The sequence below is a fragment of the Rhinolophus ferrumequinum genome, unplaced genomic scaffold, assembly GCF_004115265.2.
Source record: "Rhinolophus ferrumequinum isolate MPI-CBG mRhiFer1 unplaced genomic scaffold, mRhiFer1_v1.p scaffold_57_arrow_ctg1_1, whole genome shotgun sequence".
NCBI lineage: Eukaryota > Metazoa > Chordata > Mammalia > Chiroptera > Rhinolophidae > Rhinolophus > Rhinolophus ferrumequinum.
Window position 1 is genome coordinate 10281 of NW_022680422.1, and position 22968 is coordinate 33248.

Below are 22968 nucleotides of genomic sequence, written 5' to 3' on the forward strand. Positions count from 1 at the left end.
GGCCAGGCTCCACATCCTGTAAATATTTTCTTGGTCCTTGGGAGGGTAGCCAATCCTTCCAAGGCCGGGAGGCCAAGCACGTACCCCAGACACTGTGAGAGTTTACATCCCCAAATGTTCCCAGGCAGAGCTTCATATATTCTATTCCTTACAGCCTGCTCACTCTCATGCCGTCCTGTCCTGAGAGTGTACCTCAATCTTTTCTTTCTCTTAATAAATCTACTGCTTGTTCAGCTCTGTTTGCATTACTTGTTGCGTCCTGCACGACAAGAGCTGTGGGAAGCAAGAAGGGCTGCGCAGGGTTAAGAAAGACAGTAGCCAAGAATAAAGTGTAAGCGGGGCCAAGGGACTCAAGTCCCAAGGACTGAACCCCGAATCAGGTCAACGCATAGTTTTACTCCTTAACAAACGAGGAAGTAAAGCTTGTTAATCTCAAGGTCTGTGAGTTCCGTGCCTGGCTGTTTTCCCGAAAGTCCCCATTGTGCTCCAGCCCGTTCTGTGCCTTCACACACACATGCACAATCCCAGGGGATGGAGTCATTGTTCTGAAACCATCCATTGAAGATGAGGGGCTGATATCATTCCATCGGGTCTCAGTTTGCTGAGACATCCCCTCAAGGAAGCTTTACCGATATCTTTCCAGCAGGCCTCAGTTTGCTGAGGCACTCCCTTGTGATATCCTGGGAAAGGTGCAGGCGAACAAACGGTTCGGCAGCTGTAAGACAACAGTTACATATTTGGTATGTCCTGAAATTCCTTCCTGCGGTGATATAAGAACCTTTCTCTTCAGTAAAAAACTCTTCTATTTCCTTGCAATTATCTTGTTGAAGATCCTTTGTTATTTTATTAAGAGGTAGAATAGCACAAGGCAAGCTCTCCGGAGTCTGGCTGCACACGTGGCCCCACCACCAGCCTTGTGGCTACTTTGTCAAGTGAGTTAACCTCTCTCAGCACAGGGTACTGGTACATGTTTAACAATCAGCTCTCGGAGGGGGGCGGTGCAAAATATGAGCCCTGATTTGTACACTTGTCAATTTCTGTGGTGTAAATATCTCCACCATAGCAGATTTCAAACTGCCAACCTAATGCCATAAAATGGAGAGTTGGGGAAACAAGAATAGCAGCTCACTATAAGACAGTGTTTCTGCCATACAGATACAACATCAATAACCTCTGAAGCACAGACGCTAATGAAATGCACTTGATGATGAATTTTAAGTATTTATTACCTTTGTTTCTAATATAATTTATTTAATTATAAGTTTGTGTAATTAAATTTTTAACAAGCGTCATGATTAACCACTAGGTTGCCAAATTCCTGGAAGTTTTACATTCGGCGCTGGCTCCTTCACACAGTAGTCTCTGAGTCTCACCTTTCTCACCTGTGAAATGGGAGGCATAAAAGCAATAATGCTTAGTGGTGAGGATGAAAGAAGATCATACCTTGGAGCACACAGTGAAGATTCAGTGATGTACTTGGTCCAGTGAACGTCAACTATAGAGTTCCTCTCTCCCCCAGGCTGGGTAGAGAAAGCAGCGAATGGGGGCCGGTATTGGATCTCTACATACAGGGGAAGCCGGTTTCAGAATTCCAGGGGAAGAAACAGCCAGAAGAGTGTGAGCTCACCACCCCTAAGCCCAGGAATTGGAGGTGCTATAATTAGTTTAACTGTTCCCTACTGATGGTCGTTTAGGTTATTGCCAATATTTTGCAGGGAAAGTAAATGCTGCTATGAATAATTTTGTACACATGTGCATATTGCTGTAGGATAAGTTTCTCAAACTAAAATTGCTAGACCAAAGGCATGTTTATTTGTAGTTTTGAAATCTATTTTCAAATCACCTTCCTTGAGGAGCTATAACGATGTAAAGTTTGATAGTCATTACATTTAATGTTTTCAGAGTATTCCACCAGGCTTGGGCTCAGCTGGGACTATCAACTGGATCATGTACATGTAGGATCCAACAAGGTATGTCCCAGGAAGGAACATTTCAAGAAAACTGGTGTTCCAAGAGAACCAGGTGGAAGCTGCATGGCCTTTTGTGACCTCACCATGGAGGTCCCGTAGCATCACTTCCAACATATTTTCTTGATCAAAACTATCACTAGCACACTGAGAGTCAAGTGAGGGGCTTAGGACCTCCTACCTTCTTTCCCACATGGGGAACGGCAAGGTCACATTGCAGAAGAACACGTGGGATAGATTTGCAGCCATCTTGGAAAATACAATCTCCCAGGGAAGGGGTGGGGCATACAAAATTGCATGAACAAGCAAACTAGTGGGAAAAAATGATAAACAGATAATCGCATAAAAATAAAATAAATTGCAAGGTAGTTATTTCTCTCTCTTTTAAATGCTTCCATAAGAATTCTTTCCCCCCCTTTGATAACAGTCATCACATTTACACGTTTTCATTTATTTTCTGTCTTCTCCCTAGACTGGAATCTCCATGCATCTAGTTCCCTGTGCCTAAAATATCACCAACTTCATATCAGGTACTTAATAAATACTTGTTGAATTTTTATGTTGATTAGATGTTGAATTGATAATATTTTGGAGATATTTGATTAAATAAATGTATTGGTAAAATTAAAAACATAATAATAAATATACATTGAAAGAGTGGATGAGTAAAATGTTGTTATCCAATAGTGGTGGAAAGGCTGTGGGAGTCCAGGCAGTAACAACTCAGTTTGAAAGAAATGACATTTAAGTGGGTCTTGAATGATTTAGAAGGATGAATAACAGTTTTCCGATGAAAAGGGTAGGCGATATATTTTTGTCCTTAAATCTCTTTCAGAGACTTCTGTTAGCTAAGTTTAAGTAGGCATAGCCTCATCGTAAGTCTATAGATGGCAGCAGTTATGATGTTTTGGGTTGCAAGTGACAGAAAACAGTGACTCAACTGGCTTCAAAATAAGCATCGTATTGTATCACATCACAAGAAGTCTGGAGGGGGGCAGATCGGTCATCCTCAATGCCATCCTTCCTCAGTGTCAGCTCAGGTCTTTTATGGTTGCAGGATGGCACCCACGGTGGTTAGCATCACATGCAGACAAACAATACCCAATTGAAACAACACTGTTTCTCCTTTTGAGTAAAAATGTTCCCATAAGCCCTTTGTCAGACTTACCTCACATTGGCGCACTCTGTTATTGGCCAGAGCAGCTTCCAACGCACACGTGTAACCTAAATGCTGATAAAAAAGGGAGCAACAGGATCAGGTGGGGCAGTCCCAAGTTGCTTCTTGGGACTTGGACTGGAGTTCCTGCCTCGCCTGAAGCACATGGCTGTGCGGAAAATGGTTTATTCACAAACAAAACAAAACAAAAACCTGGGGTTCTGCTAGGAAGGAGAAAGGGGGATTGCTCTTGGGTAGGTAATCAACAGTGTCCACAACATTAAGCTTTAAGCAGGTGAAAGTTCTGTCTTCTTTGTAGATGACTATCACCTAGCACTTTTGTCTATTTTCTTTTCTGTTTTTTGCTCATTTCCTTTCTCATTCTGCGTTAGATTTATTCGTTGAATAAATCCCATGCTACATCAATGAAAAAGTGTGATGTATAGGGTACATGTATTAATCTAATTAATTACAAATACATTGCTTAGATAGAGTGTACTTTCAGGTAAAAACCTTGCTCCAGATCCTTCTGTTACTCCCTGATAGCCTAGTCATGCCACGCTGTCTGTTACTTATACTGGGCTCGTGAGTGGCCTTATGCCTTTGACTCGTGCTGATGCCTCTGGTGAGGAAGACCTTCTTAGACTTCTCATCTGTAGTGGATACTGAATATTGCCTCTGCAGGCCTCTTTCCTTTATGAAGAGATTTGAAACCTCGAAACGACATTTCCCAGACTCCCTTGCAGCAAGGGTGTGGTTCTGAAATAAGTTCAGTCAAGCAGGCATACTCCTGAGAGATTTGGCAGGCAGACGCAAGGAGAAGGCACCATTGTGCTGGGGTTGCTGCTGGAAAGCAAGATTTGAGAGGCAAGGTTAATAATAGCTGTTCAATGCTGCTGGGCTCAGTGTCTTTTTTCAGTGTCTAGTCATCAGTTTCATCGGTGTGAAGGGCACTTGCAGCAGCAACACTATTCTGACTTTTGGAACATAGCTCCTGTAGTGCGCACTTGAACTCAGTATTCCAGGGGTAGGCCCCTCACTTCTGCCCCTCCAGTCCTCCCATCAATTTTGTAAGCCCCAGTTTCAGTTTCAGTATTAAATCATTCTCTGCTTGCAGGCCACCCATGGTGGTTTCTGTTTCCTGTACTGAACCCTGAGTGACAGATCACCTAACTCATATTCAGCCTTCCCCGCAGAGCGTGGGTCCTCCCTGAGCCATCAGGTTGTCCTAGGTGACTCCTCTGCACTCCGCCTGTGCCCTGCCTGTTAAGTCCACACCTCATCATGTTTGCACCCCTGGTGCCAGTGCTTGGCTCACAGCATGTCCAGCATCAGTATTTATTGAACCGCAACTTCCTCTGCCAAGATACCAGGAAATCTAGCCTGAGGGGCATCCCAACTCAGATCAGGACTGCAAAGCCCAAAAACAAGTTGGCTCTACACTTATACTGGATTCTAGATGAATTCAGAGCCCTCAGCTTTCACACACTTCATCCCACCCTGCACACACACAAGAGGCCACACAGAATTGAAGGTTTGACCTGGTCCTCAGGAAAGGGATGCTAAGGTACAAGGGAAGTTGTTTATCTCAAGGTTTACCGTCTGGTGGTTCTCAGGGCCATCTGTTGCCGGGACTACAAAGCCGCCTGCAGTCGATGACAGCATCAGGTTTGGAGTCAGAAAAACCCAGGTTGGAAGGTGTGTAATCTTGGCCCACAAGTTACCTAACTTATCTGAACCTCAGTTTCTTCATCTATAAAACAGGGAAAATAACATCAGCCTTACAAAACTCTTTGGGGTAAAAGAGAGTATATATGTAACATGCTGAGCACAGTACGTGCACGTTGGAAACACTCCATGTCCATCACTTGCTGTTATAATGGTCGGCGTTGTTGTTATCTCTACTATCACTACCCACAATTCTGTAGCGTTACATCATTTTTCCTTCACCTCAGACTCCCATGGAATTAGACTGAAATACACTTCTCTATACCTTCTCCCAAGGTGTTCCACTGTACATACTGAAGTGATTAACACTTTTTGCAGACGATCCAGCCAGGCCCAAGATTGAGGCTGTACTGAGGAAATAACAAAACCAGCCGTGTCAGTGGTTGTCCACACGAGCTGAAAATCAGAATCACCTGGAGAGTTAAAAACAAACCAGCACTAAACACAAATGAAACCAAACAACAATGTCTGGGGCCCTCAACCAGAGACGCTGACTTAATGGGGCCCGAGCACCAGTGTTTCTTAAAGCTCCCTGGGTGACTGTGATGTGCCGCTGAGCGCCACTGCTCAGTGTGGGAAAGAGGAGTACTTCCATTACCTCTGGGGGAAAAGAAAGCAGCTGTCACTTTTCTGTACTCTCCCCGTGGTGGGGGAGCAGACAGGACTAAAGATGATGTGGGATTATTCCACTTCTGATGTGAAGACGACATTCTCATTATGAATCTGGACAAATGACTCATCATGTGAATCCTCTGGTGGGTGTCTTGATTTCTTGGCTGATCTGATGAGGAGTAATCAGAAATGCTCTAGGAGCCAGTCTGGAAATACTTGTGAGGGATCCACTCTGGCTCGTGCGTGTCTTTCCTGTGCCAGCACTGGGCATGCTCACGGGCTGGATGCCAATGTCCCGTGAGTGCACTTTGATCCAGGGCAAGTGAAAGGATCCCTGTTTTGGCATCAAATTTACCTAATAATTAAATATGAGAGATAGCTGGCCACAACTGGAGGTTTGCTTAGACATAAAGTATATCTAAAAATGTAACTTTTATTTTTCATTTTTAAAGTGATATACAAAAGGCAATATACAAGATTGGGAAAACAGAAAATTAGAATGAACCCTAGTAGAAACTCGTAATAATAACTTAAGACTTACACAGACTTACCAGCTGCTAGATGTGACTCTAAACCCTTTACCGTAGAAATTCATTTACCCCTCACTACATCTCCATGTGGTAGAAAACTATTTGTAACTCCATTTTACAGACAAGGAAAGAGGACCTGGAGCAGTTAGATGACTTGCCCAAGGTGGCACAGCTGGCTAGTAGGCAGAGCCAAGGTTTGGACTCTTGCTGCATTTAACAGGGTACAGTCTACTCACATGGAGCTCATAAGGTAAGCTGTATTCAAGGATTCAATGACAGTTGCTAAAGTTTTTAAAGTTCATCTCAGTTGTCATTCATTCATCCATTTATTTCACGACTATTACCTGAAGGCATCTATGTGCATCACACTGTGTCAGGCTTGATTATCAAGATACGGAAGCGGATACAAAAGACTACGACCCATTCATTCCTATTCTAGTATTGAACTCTTAAGGGTCTCCACAGGATAATACAAGTATAATCAATACAAGTCTAGTGAGATTAAAAATGCTCTATTCCCCGATGACAGACTCCAAAACCAATACTTCAAAACTTTGAGGAGGTCACACGCTTACTGATGGTTAGCAGTATTGTCTGTATTTTCATCAATTAAAAAACACATCTTGGACAATAATTTCAGTTGAATTTCATGAATTTGGCTTTGTAGAAACATGTTTAATAAAGCAGTAGTGTCTTCAATCAGACATTTGGTATGGTGTTTATCGGATGGATGGATGAATGGATGGAAGGCTAGATGAGTAAATTCATAGACTACAATGCACAGCAATGTTCTAGGTGCTTAAATACATCTTAAAAGAATTTAGTGTTTTCTAAAACTATTTCTTATTTATGAATAAGAAATTATGACTCAGGAGAAAATTTTGATTTCTATCCTTTCCAGTGACAAATAAGTAATTAAGTAAGCCAGTCATTATGGTGTCAGTTTTATCTGATTGTTGTGAGGATTACATGAACTAATGGAAATGAATTAACTAGCACCCTTAATACATGATAAAGAGTCAGCATATTTTCAACTGCCTTTAAACTGAAATAATATATGTAAAAAGGCAAAACTTCAAGTGACACAAAAAACTATACAATGCAAAATAATTCTCTTGTGGCAACGTTTTCTACCATTATTACTTCTATTATTAGAGCTCTCCAAGCACAAGTAACATTTCTCTATTGATTAAGAAGACAGAGGTTTACAGTCCAGTAGATAACATTGAGTTAGAAACAAGTGAAATAATGATACCATGCTAAGGTCTGGATGCCTGCTGCCTAAAAACAATTAAAACTGAGAGATATGGTTGGTGGGGGAAAAAAGCAGGTTTATTCAGAGTGCCAGCATTCTGGGAGGATGGCGGACTCCTGCCCAAAGGCCTCCCCTCCGTTCCTAGACCAGTGTGGGGACAGAGCCAGGAGTGCAGTTTCCAGGCTCTCGGCCTCACGTGGAAAGGTGCTCACTCAGCTAGTAAATGGCCATCAACTGTGATTGGATGGCCATCAGCTGTGGCTAGTTGGCCGTCAGCTGTAACCAGTGAGCCATTGGCCACTAATATAACTGCTATGGCTACACTAGCAGAAAATGGGGGCTAGCAAGAAGATGGTGGCTGAGCTAGCAAGTGCGGATTGCAGTTAGCAGGGCGGATTGCAGTTAGCAAATGGGGAGTAGGTCGGTTGGAAGAAAAGCGGACAGCAGGTCGCATGTCGTGTGAATCCAGCCTCCAGTGAGACTGTGGTGGTGTGACTCTCCTACCTATGGCTCCGTGGGTGTTCCTTTTTGGCCTCACCCTATCCTGTGTTCTTATGTGGGGAGCGGGACCAGAAACCCCGCAGGCCGCCCCGTATGACAACCTGTCAGAAGGTTTTATAAGTACACAAGAATAACAAAGGATAGGGAGTCCGTCAGGTCAGTCCGGTCCGAGGGCTGACATGGATCCCTGGGGTCTGGTCTGTTTTAAGATAATGTTATCTCTAAACTCGGGGCTCAACCACCGGGACTTGAGGCTTTATGTGTTTTCCGGTGTCTGGGAGATTGAGGATTAAGAAATTGCCCTTTCCAGGTGAGGACTGTCTTAATTAAATGGATTAACGAGGTATGAGTCCTTTTAGAAGGGGAACAAAACAGAGTTCTTCAGTTAATCAGTGAGGGGAGAAACAAAGAGGGAATATCAGGGCGGATATAACTGCAAACTAGGTTTAAGTGCCAGTAGCTAGATAGAGAGCTATTTGGTGAGTCAAACTGCAAACGAGCTAAGTCTAATTGCATTATTGATTTACCGAACTTCACCCTTAAAATAACACCTGTATTCTGGGTAAATTCCAGCAGGAGTGATTAACATTCTCCAAATTCAAATCATATTGTTATTAGTCAAAACTTGTAGAAAAAAATGCCGGCGTGAGGTGAGCCTCTGTAAAGCTCCCGTGGAATTTACAACTAACCGAACAACTATAACTCCACAAAGGACTCCCTGCACAGCAGACAGGCAAGAGGAAGAGGCCCACTACTGAATTCACCGAAAGGTGGGCGAATCGCGCGAGCGGGGGAGGAGGGAAGGGAGAAGCACGGAGATGGAGCCAAGCGGGTGCAGGACACAGACCTGGCTCAGTGCTTCGAGCTCGCTGCATCCCGGAACTACCGCAACTGCAGGAGAGGGAAGAACTCGGACTGCTAGGGCTCCGCTTATGACCCACAGGGCTGAGGGGGCAGCATATAACACGGCTGAACCCAGCGCTCACGGCAGAGACCTTGGAGCAAAGACTGAGGGAAGAAGGCTGAAAACGGTGGTTGAAGCCTTCACTGCCCAGCAGAGAACGGAAGCCTTAGGCACTGAGAGGAGCCGCACCCTCCCTACCCTCCCAGAGCTCGCCCCACCCCCACCTGCCCGAAGCTAGAAGCGGAAGAGTAGCAGTGTCAGATCAACAGAACAGAATATTTGCTGTTCTGCGAACTGTGGACCGCAGACACAGATTCACAGCCCAACTAGTTCCGGCAAAGGGGAGGGAGCTGTGGAAGCAGGACCGACTGTGGTGGTGGTTGCCGCCATTGCTCTGGGCCACCTCTCACAACTCACCCCGCCCCTGGCCCCACCTATCTGGGTGGATCCCTGCAAGAGTAAATAGAACTGCTGAAACATATGGGCTCTGAATCTGGTGCAGGAAGAGCTTTGGAACTTCAAAAGCTCTCCGCATACCCACATGGACACTGCGCCCTGTGACCCAAGTGAACTATTAGCAGAGGAGAAGCCTGTCTCCCAGGGAATCCCCCCATTGTGTAAAAAGCTGGAATAGTGCAGAGAAAACACAGCACTACCGTGTGAGAGAAATAAAAGGCTGCAGTTGGACAGAAAACAAAACATTCTACAAACAAGTACTGGAAAACAAAAGAAAGACCTCTTCCTATCAACCTGTGGCAGAAGCCACTCCTGTAGATGTCTAGGAAGAGAAATAATAAATCAGTAATTGCCATGAATAACCAAGGCAACAAGACAGCTCAGAAAGAAAGTGAAAAGTCTCCAGAAAAGGAACTTAAACATATGGAAATATGTGACTTAAACAACAGAGAATTCAGATTGCAGTTCTGAAAAAACTCAACGAGATGCAAGAAAACACAGAAAGGCAGTTTAATAAACTCAGAAACATAATCAAAGAACAACATGAGCATTTTACGAAAAAGATTGAAATTTTAAAAAAGAACCAAATAGAATTTCTGAAGATTAAGAACTCAATAGAAGAAATTAAGAATGAAATAACCAGCTTACGTAGTAGAGTTGACCAGATGGAGGAAAGAATCAGTGACATCGAAGACAGAAACCTGGAAATTACAAAGATGGAAGAGGAAAGAGACTTGAGACTTAAAAGAAATGAAAGAACTCTACAAGAACTTTCTGCCTCCATCAGAAAGAGCAATATAAGAATCATGGGCATACCAGAAAGAGAAGAAAGAGAGAAGGGAACACAGCATATATTCAAACAAATTGTTGATGAGAACTTCCCAAACTTGTGGACACAACTGGATCCTCGAATCCAAGAAGCAAATAGAACACCTAATTACCTCAATCCCAACAGGCCTTCTCCAAGGCACATTGTATTGAAGCTGTCTCAAATCAACAACAAAGAAAGAATCCTCAAGGCAGCCAGGGAAAAGAAGACAGTAACCTACAAAGGAAAGCCCATTACATTATCATCAGATTTTTCAGCAGAAACTCTACATGCCAGGAGGGACTGGAACCAAATATTCAAACTATTGAAAGAGATAAATTATGAGCCAAGAAGAATGTATCCAGCAATGATATCCTTTAGATATGAAGGAAGAATAAAGACCTTTCCAGACATACAGAAGCTGAGGGAATTTTCTAATACAGGACCTGCACTACAAGAAATACTAAAGGAGGCAATTCGACCACCATCAACAGGGACAATTTGTGGCAACCAAAACATAAAAAGGGGGAGAGTGAAGGCCTGAACTGGAATATGAGAATGGAGAAAGTAAGCGTGCTAAAGAAAATGGAATACTCTAAATATCAAACTTTCTTTTACATAAACTTAAAGGTAACCACTCAAGAAACATCCAGAACTGAAACATATACTGTAATAAAAGAAGAAACAGGGGGAAACATCATAGAATACCACCATACAGAAATAATAGACAACAACAAAAAGGCAAAGAAACAATAGAGACACAGCCTTACCAGAAAACTAAAGATAGAATGACAGGAAATCCTCACATATCAATAATCACCTTAAATGTAAATGGACTGAAATCACCAATAAAAAGACACAGAGTAGCAGATTGGATCAAAAAACTAAACCCAATCATATGCTGTCTCCAAGAGACACATCTCAGCTACAGGGACAAGCATGAATTCAAAGTGAAAGGGTAGAAATTGACACTCCAAGCAAATGGTACCCAGAGAAAATCAGGTGTAGCCATAATGATATCAGATGAAACAGACATCAGGGTGAAAAAGATAACAAGGGACAAAGATGGACATTTCATAATGGTAAAGGGGACTATACAACAAGAAGACATAACAGTCATCAATATTTATGCCCCCAATCAGGGAGCACCGAAATATACCAAGCAACTACTAACAGAGCTAAAGGGAGAAATTGACCAAAACACAATTATACTAGGGGACCTAAATACATCACTGACAGCTATGGATAGATCATCCAAACAGAAAATAACGAAATAGCAGCCCTAAACGACACATTAGATGAAATGGACATAATTGACATATATAGAGCACTTCATCCTAAAATATCAGACTATACATTCTTTTCTAGTGTACATGGAACATTCTCAAGGGTAGACCATATACTGGGACATAAAATCAGCCTCAGCAAATTTAAGAAGATTGAAATCATACCAAGCATATTCTCTGATCACAAGGCTTTGAAATTGGATATCAACTGCAAAAAGAAAGCAGGAAAAAACACAAATACATGGAGATTAAACAACATACTTTTAAAGAATGACTGGGTCAAAGAAGAAATTAGATGAGAGATCAAAAGACACAGAGAAACAAATGACAATGAAAATAAATCCTACCAAAATTTTTGGGATGCAGCGAAAGCAGTTTTAAGAGGGAAATTTATATCATTACAGGCCTATCTCAAGAAACAAGAAAAATCCCAAATAAATAACCTCATGTTACACCTTAAAGAACTAGAAAAAGAAGAACAAGTGATACCCAAGGTCAGCAGAAGAAAGGAAATAACAAAAATCAGAGCAGAACTAAATAAAATAGAGAACAAAAAGACAATAGAAATAATTAATGTGACAAAGAGCTGGTTCCTTGAAAAGATTAACAAAATTGACAAACTGTTGGCTAGACTCACTAAGATAAAAAGAGAGAAGACACTAATTAACAAAATCAGAAATGAAAAAGGGGAAGTTATCACGGACACCACAGAAATACAAAGGATCATCCAAGAATACTATGAAGGACCATAGTCCCCTTTATATGCCACCAAATTCAATGACCTAGAAGAAATGGACAAGTTCTTAGTAACATATAGCCTTCCAAGGCTGAACCATGAAGAACTGGAAAATCTAAACAGATCGATCACCAGTAACGAAATTGAATCAGTCATCCAAAACCTTCCCAAAAGCAAAAGTCCGGGACCGAATGGCTTCACTAGTGAATTCTACCAAACCTTCAAAGAGGATCTAATACCAATCCCGCTCAAACTCTTCCAAAAAATTGAAGCAGACACAGTAGTCCCTAACTCATTTTATGAGGCCAACATTACCCTGATACCAAAACCTGGTAAGGACAACACAAAAAAAGAAAACTACAGACCAATATCTCTGATGAATACAGATGCAAAATCCTAAACAAAATACTAGCAAATCGAATACAACAATGCATTAAAAAGATCATTCATCACGACCAAGTGGGGTTCATCCCCGGGGCACAAGGATAGTTCAACATCCGCAAATCCATCAATGTGATATATCACATAAACAAAATAAAGGACAAAAGTCATATGATTATATCAATCGATGCAGAAAAAGCATTTGACAACATACGTCATCCATTTATGATTAAAACACTTAATAAAATAGGTATAGAAGGAAAATACCTTAACATAATAAAGGCCATATATGACAAGCCCTCAGCTAATCTCCTAATTAATGGTGAAAAACTGAAGCCCTTTGCTCTACGTTCATGAACACAACAGGGCTGTCACCTATCACCTCTGCTTTTCAACATAGTGTTGGAAGTCCTCACCAGAGCAATCAGGCAAGAGAAAGAAATAAAAGGCATCCACATTGGGAATGAAGAAGTTAAATTATTAGTCTTTGCAGATGACATGATGCTATATATAGAAAACCCTAAAGACTCCACCAAAAAGCTATCAGAAACAATCAACGAATACAGTAAAGTTGCTGGCTACAAAATCAACGTACAAAAGTCCATTGCATTCCTATATACTAACAATGAAATCTCAGAAAAAGAAATACAAAAAACAATTCCTTTTGCAATTGGAGCAAAAAGAATAAAATACCTAGGAATAAACTTAACCACGGATGTGAAGGACCTATATGCTGAAAACTATAAGACATTTTTTAAAGAAATTGAAGAAGACACAAAGAAATGGAAAGACATTCCGTGCTCATGGATTGGAAGAATCAACATAGTTAAAATGGCCGTGTTACCCAAAACAATATACAGATTTAATGCAATCCCCTGTGGGGAGCCATAATTTCTTGTTATTCTGTAGCCTTGCAGACTGGCTCAGTTTATGGTTAACTTGTTTTAGCTCTTAAGGCATTGTCTCTGCCTACACCTGAAGGGTGCTTGCAAGCTGCTGAGGAATGAGGTGGGAGTGGCCGGTTCCCGGACACAGATCACTGATGATTATCAGAGTAATTGGTGGGCTTTGTCATTGAGAAAATGACTTTGGGGAAGTTTCAGTGATTTTGTAGTTTCTATGTAGAAGTTAAAAATTTACTCTCAATGAGGTAATGCACACTCGTGATTGTTAAGCTGCACGTACACAGGTGGTATAAATTGGTAAAGGAAAGTAAACTCTGGGCTTCAGGATCACTGAAGACCGGCCGCATCAATTGTGTGAGTGTCTCTTTTTCATTCCCACTCCCCTTGTCAGGAACTGTTCCACTCGTAACGGCTGGTCCGCTACAATCCCCATCAAAATCCCAATGGCATTTTTTAAAGAAACAGAACAAAAAATCATCACATTTGTTTGGAACCACGAAAGACCCCGAATAGCCAAAGCAATTTTAAGAAAAAAGAACAATACTGGAGGTATCACACTCCCTGACTTTAGCTTGTACTACAGGGCTACAATAATCAAAACAGCATGGTATTGGCAGAAAAACAGACACATAGACCAATGGAATAGAATGGAGAACCCAGAAATAAAACCACATAAATATGGACAGATAATTTTTGACAAAGAAGCTAAAAACATACAATGGAGGAAAGAGCCTCTTCAATAAATGGTGCTGGGAGAATTGGAAAGCCACGTGGAAAAGAATGAAACTGGACTGCTATCTGTCACCATGTACCAAAATTAATTGAAAATGGATCAAAGACTTAAGCATAAGACCTGACACAATAAACTGCATAGAAGAAAACATAGGTACTAAACTTATGGACCTTTGATTTAAAGAGCATTTTATGAATTTGACTCCAAAGGCAATGGAAGTAAAAGCTAAAATAAACGAATGGGACTATATGAAACTTAAAAGCTTCTACACAGCAGAAGAAACCATCGATAAAATGAAGAGGCAACCAACTGAATGGGAGAAGATTTTTGCAAACAGTGCCTCCGATAAGGGGCTAATATCCAAAATATACAAGGAACTCATGAAACTCAACAACAAAAAAACAAACAACCCAATTGAAAAATGGGCTGAGGACCTAAAGAGACATTTCTCCAAAGAGGACATACAAATGTCAAATAGACATATGAAAAAATGCTCAACATCACTAATCATCAGAGAAATGCAAATAAAAACCACAATGAGATATCTCCTCACCCCTGTTAGAATGGCTATCATCAACAAACCAAATAGTAACAAGTGTTGGAGAGGCTGTGGAGAAAAAGGAACCCTCATACACTGTTGGTGGGAATGCAGACTGGTGCAGTCGTTATGGAAGGTAGTGTGGAGGTTCCTCAAAAAATTACGAATAGAATTACCATATGACCCAGCAATCCCTCTCCTGGGTATCTACCCAAGAAATCTGAAAACATCTACACTTAAAGACACATGTGCTCCAATGTTCATTGCAGCTTTGTTTACGGTGGCCAAGACATGGAAACAACCAAAATGTCCTTCGATAGATGAATGGATAAAGAAGTTGTGGTATATATACACAATGGAATATTATTCGGCCGTAAGAAAAGATGATATAGGAACATTTGTGACAACATGGATGGATCTTGAGAGTATAATGCTAAGCGAAAAAAGTCAGACAGAAAAAGCAGAGAACCATATGATTTCACTGATATGTGGTACATAAACCAAAAACAACAAAAAAACAAGACAAACAAATGACAAACAAGAACTCATAGACACAGACAATAGTTTAGTGGTTACCAGAGGGTAAGGGGGGTGGGGGGTGGGAGATGAGGGTAAGGGGGATCAAATATATGGTGATGGAAGGAGAACTGACTCTGGGTGGTGAACACACAATGGGATTTATAGATGATGTAATACAGAATTGTACACATGAAATCTATGTAATTTTACTAACAATTGCCACCCCAATAAATTAAAAGAACAACAACAACAAAAACAAACAACCACTGAGATCAGATAAACATAAAAAAACAAACAAACAAACAAAAAAACTTGTTCCATCATCAGTAATACAGAAGTTGCATAAAGGGCACAGAGTGAGACAGCCCTCACCTGGCACATTCACAGTCTGCAGGTATTTTCCACAGAGCGTTTCCCTTCCTTTTTGACTGCTTATTCCAGGGCTTTTGAACTCCCACTACTCTCAACCCTGGGAACTTTGCCGACCCAGAGTGGCAAGTATCTCCAAAAAACAAGAGATAAAATAGGAACACCTGTAGGATTTCAGGGAATGAAAGATGTAATGTATTTGTAAAACATATTGATTACTAGTTTTGATATTTGTGAAGCCGTTGATATTCATGTTCACTTTTAACTCTGAGGCTGGGATTAATGCAGGTATTCTTCAGTATTTCCCACAAAGCCTGTTGATGAGGGGAAGGGAGAGGGCTATTCTGCCACTTAGCCTTCCAGTCTGTAGAAATGCGATCCAGGACGCAAAAGCGACAATACCGGCGGCCTATCTCACCCCTTTAGTCCAGTTCTGAGTCCTGCTGGTCCCCTGGCCCTTCAGCCTACTTTTCGCTTTCTTTCAGAAGGAAGAGGTGGGGACGAGGAAACAATTCAACCCCTCTTTTGTAAGCCTGTGAATGAATTTCAAGTATGCTAAACACCTGTCTTCCAACCTTATTAGAACACGTAGAAAAGAGGCACTTTTAGGACATTTAAAACTTGTAGCATGAAAACCCTCCTGGAGAGGGCCACGGCGTGTCGTGACAGTCGAGGCGTCCAGCAGCAGCAGGTGTTCCTGCCAAAGACTGCTAGGTGGTCCAGCAGGCACCGGGCTGTGTGCAGGGGCGAGGCTAAGTAGCTAGCAGCCCAGGGGGCCGAAGCTCTGCAGCGCCAGGGGGCCGGCGCTCTGCTCCTTACAGAGCCCGAAGTTGAGCGTTGCTTCTCTCTGAGGGGAACTGCCATGGAGTTTCAATCTCCACTGATAAAGAACTAACCTCTCTGGAGACTTCCAAAGAGAAAGAAAATCTTTCTTGTCACAACCATATGATTTTCTTAGGAAATGCAAAAGTAAAGGTTGAGGGGCAGGGAGATACCTGTTGTATTATGGGGGCGTGCTTAAAATTGTGCATGCGCTGGCCCAACTACCTGGGTTAGAATCCAGGTTTTGTCATTTGAGCGCCTACTATGTGCCAGGCTCTCTGAATACCGCAGGGAACAAGATGGTTCAGGTTGCGGTTTTCTTGGGGAACTATTATACCCTCGGTTACCTTGGTCAAGTTTCTAAACGTGTTTCTTCACCTGTAAGGAGTACCTGCCTCATTGAACTGTTGCAAGGATCTGAGATCTTGTATTAAAATGTAAACGATTCTCGCTGTGTCTGGCACACAGTGGGGGCTCCGTAAGCATTCGCCGTTCTCTCTGTTCTCTCGAGGGGAGCTCCCTGGTATGAGGAAAGCACAGAGGGGAGACAGGTGCCACGGTGAAGAATGATTGAGGAGTTCTTTTAAAGAAGCGCAGGCCTTTGTTAGAATTCTTAGCTGCGGAGAGGAGGACTGGTAGGGGCCCTAAAAGCAAAGGCTCGGAAGCTAGAACGTTACAGGAAAGTGAGTCCCGCAACCGTGGGCGCCAGCACAGAACTCTTTCGGATGTCCAGCTAGCGTTTCCCGCCCCCGGTGTCAGGAAAGCGTGATTAGCATTCGCTCCACCCCCGGCGCTTCCCGGCCTGCGATTGGCCGGCATTCCTCGCCTCCACGCTGGGGCGGGGCCGTGGGAGCAAGGAGGAGAGGTGAAGCCGGGGGTTCAGTGGGCTCCGACGCGCGGAGTGCGTAGTGGGGTAACCTACCAACCTAGCCGCAGCCCTAGAGAACTACGGGGGCCCGTGTCTCATGGTGGGCTTTAGTTGCAGCTGAACCCACGAAGAAGGGGAGGGCAGTGGGCCGGTGGCCACCAGCTCGCCACCGCTGCCGCTGTCGCCACCTAGCGCCCTCAAATGCAGCAGGAGTTGGGCCACCGGGTGTGTTTACGGGGGATGACCGAGCCCGTCGCGTCCCAGGAGCGCCCCATGCGCCCCCAGGAGTCCCCTGGAGCGAGGAGCCCCCTGCAGGGGAGGAGGAGAGCGGCGGGCGGGAGGCGGCGGCCAGCGCGTACCTTGCAGTCCCCGGGGGTCCGGCACTGGCTGTTAACCGTGCTGTGAGGTGGCGGGTACCCCCGGCGTCCACACACCTCCTTCCTCTCGGCTAGGTGCTGCAGGAGCACTCGCCCTTGGTCTAGCTCCGGGACCCCGGTGGAACGCACGGCCGGCCCCTTAGGAACATGCCGGGAGGTGGGTGCGGACAAGGAAAGGGCGAGCGCGTTCAGGGGGCGACCCCCTTTCTGAAACTCCCCGACCTGGTGCCATGCGCAGCCACCAAACTTTCCGGCGCCATCTTGGCTCTGAGTCTCCTTTTTGAGCAGTGTCCCAGGGACGGGGGAACCAGGCTGGCTGGGGACTGTCTGCCTCTCTCGGGATTCGCAGAGGTGAGAGCCCGCGCCTTCACTTCTCCGGGTTCTTCTTCTAGGCTCTTTGCCCTTTTATAGGTGGGGGGGCGCCTAGCGCTAAGACCAATGGTCCAGCCTATCAGGAAGTGGCGGGAGAGAAGGGAGAGAGGTTAATCTAGAGATTTGGTGAACGCTTGCGGGGACCCAGCCGTTGACTCCCCTCTGACTGAAAGTCGTTAGTTTTTCTTCTCCCCCTCGCTTCTTTATAAAGAGTATGTCCGCGCAGTCGGAATCTTCACGGCCCCTCCCCAGTCCTATCCTGCGAAATGCTGAGCGCTGCCTGCGAAGGGAGGCGGCGCCTTCCCGAAACAGTTTATCTTTGGGCAGATTTCCTGAAGTGAGAAAGAAACCAACAAGTCGCCAGCCCCAGCGCCACACGCAAGTCGGAGAAGAGGAAAACCCCATCTCGCTTTTCCCTTCTGGCCTCAGCCCAGTGCGGGAGGCGAGGGGGTCATGGCTCCGCCTGACCCGTGGGCGCCGGCTTCGCTGCTGCTGCTGTTGCTTCCCACGCAGCTGGCAGGCCTGGCGGCTGCATCCTCCATTGTGCCAGGAAATCTCGGTACCCATGTGCCGCCGCATCCGCTACGCCTGACGCACATGCCCAACCAGTTTAACCACGACATGCAGGACAAGACGGGCCTGGAGGTGCACCAGTTCTGACCACTGGTGGAGATCCACTGCTCTCTGAGCCTGCTCTTTTTCCTGTGCTCAAGGTACACGCCCATCTATCTGCCTGCCTGACTCTAGCAAGGCCCTGCGGTCCTGCAGCTGAGTGTGCCAGAGCGCCAAGGCGGGCCGCTCCCTGCTCTTGCCCCAGTGGAGCTTCGTGGGCCGCAGTTTAGGAGCGATCCCTCTTAGTGCTGGGCCGCTAGACAGAGGGCCTGTGCATGGATTACAACTGCAGCCAGGCCGCCATTGCACCCCCAAGGGCCTTCCCTGCCAACCTACCCTCTCGGGCGCGCCAGCCCCAGGAGGAGAGGGGAGAAGGAGAGGGAGGAGGCGAGTGGGCAGCAAGGATCCATCCGTGTGCAAGTGCCAAGAATCCTTCGTACCCATCCCGAAGGAGTCGCACCCGCTATACAACCGGTGCTACAGGCCAGATACCCAACTGCGAGGTTCCCTGCTACCAGCCCTCCTGCGCCCCGCCGAGTGCGCCTTCGCCACCTTCTGGATGGGCTTGGGGTCTGTGCTGTGCTTCATCTCCACCTCCACCACAGTGGTCACCTTCCTCATAGACACGGAATGCTTCTGCTACCCTGAGCGCCTCACCTTCCTTCCAGCCTTCTTGTGCGTGTCGCTGGGCCTCCCGGTGCTCCTGGTCGTGGGTCCTGCCAGTATTGCCTGCAACTAGGAGCACAGCCACACTCACTAGGAGGGCCCTGCGCTGTGCACTGTTGTCTTCCTTCTGGTCTACTTCTTGAGCATGGCCAGCTCCGTGTGGTGGGTCACCTGTCGCTCACATGGTTTTTGGTGGCTGGCATGAAGTGGGACAACGAAGCCATCGTGGGGTATGTGCAGTACTTCCACTCGGCCGTGTGGCTCATCCCCAGGGTCAAGTCCATCACCGCGCTGGCACTGAGCTCCGTGGATGGGGACCCGGTGGCTGGCATCTGCTCCGTGGGCAACCAGAACCTGAACTCACTGCACGCCTTCGTGCTGGGCCCTCTGGTGCTCTAGCTGCAGGTGGGTGGGCACGCTCTTCGTCCTGGAGGGCTTCGAGATGCTCTTCCACCTGCGCAGGGTCATCAAGCAGGGCTGCACCGAGACAGACCAGCTGGAGAAGCTCATAACCCGCATGGGCATCTTCACGCTGCTCTACACAGTCCCGCCAGCACAGTGGTGGCCTGCTCCCTGGAGGAACGGCACTGTCGCAGAGTTGGGAGGCTGCACTCACCACGTGCGGGTCCAACACCGGCCCACCGCGCCCCAAGCTGGAGTACTGGGTGCTCAAGTACTTCACGTGCCTCGTGGTCGGCATCATATAGGGCATCCCCGCTTTGGTCCCACGACACTGTAGAGTCCTGGCGGCGCTCCAGTAGCTGCTGCTGCTGCGTGGTTCAACGGGCCACAAGAGCGGAGGTGCGAGGGCTGCCAGGGACTGTGCCGAAGCCAGCGCAGTGCTCAGGGGCAGGATTGGGCCTCTGGACCCCCACCCCCACCCCCCTGCAACTACCTACCACAATCAGGTGTCCCCCGTTGTCCCTGCATTAGGCAGCGGTGGAGGTATGGGCCTGGAGTTAGGTAGGGGGATTGTTTTGCTTAGTAGCTTTGCTTGCCTCACTTGTGTTTACCTTCCTGGTTCTGGTGTCCCCCAAACTCCCCCACAACTTGGAGAGAGGGGGAAAAGGGCCCTTTGAAGGGAGCAGCTGTCCCAGGACTTCTCAAGGGGGCTCAGCTCATCTGTATTCTGTTCTGGGATTCTTACTGCCTTCTTCAGGGGAAGACTGTTTTTAATTTAAGTTAAAAAAAGTTTAAAAAAAAAAGTTTAAGTTAATTTAAGTTTAAAAAAATTTAAAATTTTTTTTAAAATTTTTGACTTTGTTGCATTTTGGCAACAAAATTTACCTTTGCTTTGTGGTCTTCACAGTCCTTAGGTTGGCATTCTAATGAAGTTCCCCTTGGTTCAGGTTTCTTTGAACTGTGGGGTCTAAATTGGAAAAATGTATTTCCTATACTTGTCTCTTTAAAGAAAATGTAACCAGTGAAAGTTTGGGTTGCTGTGACAGGGAAGTTGACAGCAGTGCTTTTTCAGCTTGTTTCTCCTTCCACTGCTTAAAGTGTCCAAGATGGTTTTTCCTGCTTATAGTCGTGCCTGAGGGGAAACTCCAAGTCACACCAAGGGGGTGGCAGAGTATAATGGGGTAGGACCTCCCCACAGTGACAAGGTTAGGGCGTGTTGAGCAATTTTCTGTTCCTTCTTATTTCTTTAGCGAGCTTGGGTTTCTTTTCTGTGGTACTTGTAAGCACCCTCCTTCTTAACAGCCCGAGCATTTGAATAAGTTAGAGGTGGCAACATACTGTCCAGTATCAACAGTTGGAGTAATGAGGACCTATGGGATGGCAATTGGTTGAGCTTGAATTCTAGATGGTTCAGATGGCAGTTCTGTGCCAGAGGAGTGAGTGGTACTTAATACTAGGCTTCAGTGATGCCAGTTCTTTTTTTTGTACAAAACAAGTTGTGTTAGAATTTGGGTACACGTAAACCCACTCCTTTTCTGGAAGTACTTAGTGATAGTTGCTAAAGGGAGCTGATTTGTAGATTTAAGAACTATATGGCTATACTTCCAGTAATTATGTAAGTTTCCAACATTTATGGGCTCCACCCCATCCCACCTCCTTTATCCTGTGAAAGAGTCTTTTTTGCTTTTCTTATTCCTCCTCTCCTGCAGAGCTGTGATAAGAAACCTCCTCACCCTTGAATGAGGTGCTTGAAGTGGGGGAGGGAGGCTGGCTACCTGTGAGCAAACACAGGCAGTCATGAGGGAAAATAGGTCTCCCTGGCGTTTGGACTAGTGTACAGCCAGATATTCCAAAGGCAGCAAGACACTGCTCTGTGCAGTATCAGAAAACAAATGAGACCCGCAACACATTTGTATAAGCTTTGGAAATTTGGATCAGTTAACTGCTATAGCAGGAGGAAAGCTGTTTCCCACACCACCACCTCAGTACATTTTTTCCCTCTTTTTCTGAGAAAGCTTATATATTGATGAGCGCCTGTGTCAACACGCAAATGCACCCCCCACACATTCACACTGACAAACACACTTCACTATTCGAAAATTCACTTTGCTTTACTAATTTGTTTAACCACTCATTCATGAACAGTGTGAAGCCTTTACAGGGAAGGGGGTGACAGTGTGCTATGGCCACCAAAATGCCATTGACCAGGGTTGAGTGGTGACTAAATGTAGGAAGCTCAAATGGCAAAAGCAATTAAAATTTGAGAACGCCTCCTTAAAAAAACATGTCTAGGCATTTGTGCTTTATACCAAAGTTAGAAAAGTTAAGATTGAAGCCCAGGTCAATTTTTCCTTCATGGATATTAAGTAAATAAATACATAGTTCCCATAGTGAATTTAAACACTGCTGTGGAGAGAAGCTTGGTATTCTGGGTTTAAGGACGCTTAAAACCTGTTCACGGTTATAAAAATGCACTGTTCTTATCTTCTGAATCAAAATGGAAACTTCGGTGGTGCCCACAAAACCTAGCACACATGGCCTAGAAAACTCTTTGCACATGATTCCTCTGTTACGGATACCATGACCGGAAAGAACCCAAGCAGCACTCAGAGAGTTAGGAAAGTCAGCTTTATTGCGCTGGCGGGCTCAGCGGGCTCCTTCCCAAAGACTGAGCCCCTAGCAAGGTTTTGAGCAGGATTTTATGGGTTGGGGACTTCCTGAAGACAGGGAAGGGGTAGGTATCGTCTGGTGATTGGCTCGGGGTGTGGCTTGGAGGGGGTTATGTGGAAGTGGGCTGGGGCTTAGGCTGGGGACTTCTCTCTTCGCTCGGGCCACCATTTTAGTTCAGTTCTTCCATCATGTTCCCCCTGTTGATGATCGTAAGTGGTAACAATTTAGAGATTATTGTATTAGCTAAGAGGACGATAACACCGCAGGGCAAGGATCCCGGCTGTAGCCCGACAGGTGACGGAGAGCTCTATGAAACGTACGACAGCGTTAACTATGCATGGCCCAATGGTAGCAAGGAGGAGGATCGTGAGGAGTGGGCCGGCTAGGGGTAGGAGCCAAGAGGATCAGCAAAGGATAGAAATAGTAGGAGTCCAATGACAGCGAAGACGGAGGCCGGGCAGACGACGGCGAGACTCATCCAGGCTGTTTCTTGAGGGTCAGACGGAGTGGACGGGCCGGGTCAGGTAGGGCGATCCAGGCGTCCTTCTCCGTCCGGCTGGGCTCTTTTAACCCGAGTGTGATGGATCCACGGAGCAATGCCTGAAACTTTCAGAGCAGTGGGAGTAACAAGTATGACAGTGTGAGGGTCTGTCCACCGGGGTCGGAGGGGCTCGTGCTTCCAATCTTTGACCCAGACTTGGTCTCCCGGGGTAAAGAGGTGTATCGGGGCCCCGAGGGAAATGGGGGCCCTTTCCAGAATGTAAGCACGTACATCTGTGAGGACCTTGCCTAGCA

General features: G+C 45.4%; 1 pseudogene; it reads left to right on the top strand.

Moving 5' to 3' along the window:
• Positions 1–17099: 17099 nt before the first annotated feature.
• LOC117020040 (frizzled-5-like) lies at positions 17100–22211 on the top strand (annotated as a pseudogene).
• Positions 22212–22968: the final 757 nt, after the last annotated feature.